Genomic DNA, 1,991 nt, shown 5'->3' on the forward strand with positions numbered 1-1,991 from the left:
GAAATCCGAACAGTTCAACGTTTTGGCCGATGAGGATCAAACAGTCATATAGAGAGTTTTCTCGAGGTGAGTGATATGCTAAAGATAAATTTAGTAACGAATGATGCCATCAAGTTGGGAGCCTTCCCATTTTCCCTAAAGGGCAGAGCGAAGCAGTGGCTACACTCATTACCTAGACCATCGATCACCACATGGGAGGAGATGGTAGAAGCTTTTCTTGCCCGTTATTTCCCTCCCGTAAAATCTGCAAAGCTTAGAAATGAGATCTCATCCTTTGTTCAGTTGGAATTGAAGTCTCTATTTAAGACATGAGAAAGGTTCAAGGAGCTCCTGAGAAAGTGCCCGCAACACGGATTCCCGGATTGGATGATTGTTCAGACCTTTTACAACGGGTTGAATTCTAGTACAAGGCAACTCTTAGATGCAGCAGTAGGAGGTACCTTAGGTAGCAAGACTCCAGATGAGGCCCGTCAATTAATTGAGGAAATGAGGCTAAACAGCTACCAATGGAATGCTAGGGAGAAGAAAAATGTGGCCGGTCTCCATGAAATAGATGCGGTAACTTCATTGGTGGCTCAAGTGGAAAATCTGAGTAACAAGTTAGATCTTTTAACTTCAAACAGAGTGGCGGCCATGACTAATTACACTGGGTGTGGTGGAGGACATGCTTCCTCCGATTGCCCGATCTCTATCGGTGATGTTTCTTCAGTGGAGAACATTGATTTTGTAGGTAATGGCATGAGACATCAAGGAAACCCATATATCAATACCTAAAATCCGGGTTGAAAGAATCATCCAAATTTCTCATAGAGTAATCAGGGTCCACAAAAGTCCATGGGGCCACCGGGTTTCCAACAACAACAACAAGCCCCTCAGGTGGAAACCAGAGTCTCTGGTTTGGAAACCCGAATGAATGACTTAGAGAAGCACTTGACTAGATTTGTGCAATCTGCAAATACAAGGTTTGAATCAGTCGAGGCTACACTTCGCAACCACACCGCCTCTTTGCAGAACCTTGAAAATCAGGTGGGGCCATATTGCGAAGTCTCTCTCTAAAAGGCCACATGGAAGCTTGCCGAGCAATACAGAGACAAATTCTAGAGAGCACATGAAGGCGATCACTTTGAGAAATGGTCGTGATGTTGAAGGTAGGCTTCCGAGTGAGAAGCCAATAGAACATGCACCTGAGGTTATAGAGGTAGAAGAAGGAACAAGCAAAGAGAAAGAGGTGGCACCCTCACCTTTCAAGCCAAGAATCCCTTATCCCTCTAGATTGAAAAATGACCAAGGAGATGAATAGTACAAGAAGTTCCTGAGTTTGTTCAAGCAACTCCACATCAATATTCCTTTTGTTGAGGCATTGGCCCAAATGCCTAAATATGCAAAGTTCTTGAAAGACTTGTTGACTAACAAGAGGAAGTTGGAGGAAAGTGCTTTAGTGATTTTAGATGCTTCATGCTCGGCGGTATTGCTAAAGAACATACGGAACAAGAAGAATGACCGGGAAGCTTCATCATTCCTTGTAATATTGGCAATCTAGGTGAGGAAATGGCATTGGCAGACTCAGGGGCCAGTATCAACATTATGCCATACAACTTCTTTCAAAAGCTAAGCTTGGGAGAGCCTAGGCCTACTCGGATGATTTTGTGATAAGTGTCTAAATGTAGATGTTTTCATGTATATATCGTATTCACTTTGCATGTATTTTATGAGGTTTGATGCCCGTTTTGCGCTTAATCATCTATTATTTGCTTTGTAGGGCATAAGGAAGACATGGAGAACAAGAAGATATCATTTGGGCGAAAAGAGAAGAAAACATGAATTTCATACTACCCCCATACTACCCAGTATGGGGACCGTATGCACTGAAGCAGCGGATTGATTTACAGTGTCTGCCCAGATTTCTATACTACCTAGTATGGGGCCCGTATGCACCCCATATGAATCTATGGTTTTTGGCTGCTATACGACCCCCATACGACCCCCATATG

The 1,991-nt window shown here is 43.4% G+C and overlaps 1 non-coding gene across 1 annotated transcript; it reads right to left on the reverse strand.

Annotated features, from left to right (window-relative positions):
- Window positions 1–249: 249 nt before the first annotated feature.
- Window positions 250–356, reverse strand: LOC120262551. The gene has a single exon (XR_005536820.1). It is a non-coding gene; the product is annotated as a small nucleolar RNA R71 (small nucleolar RNA).
- Between the last annotated feature and the right edge of the window lie 1,635 nt (window positions 357–1,991).

The sequence above is a fragment of the Dioscorea cayenensis genome, chromosome 5, assembly GCF_009730915.1.
Source record: "Dioscorea cayenensis subsp. rotundata cultivar TDr96_F1 chromosome 5, TDr96_F1_v2_PseudoChromosome.rev07_lg8_w22 25.fasta, whole genome shotgun sequence".
Taxonomy (NCBI): Eukaryota; Viridiplantae; Streptophyta; class Magnoliopsida; order Dioscoreales; family Dioscoreaceae; genus Dioscorea; species Dioscorea cayenensis.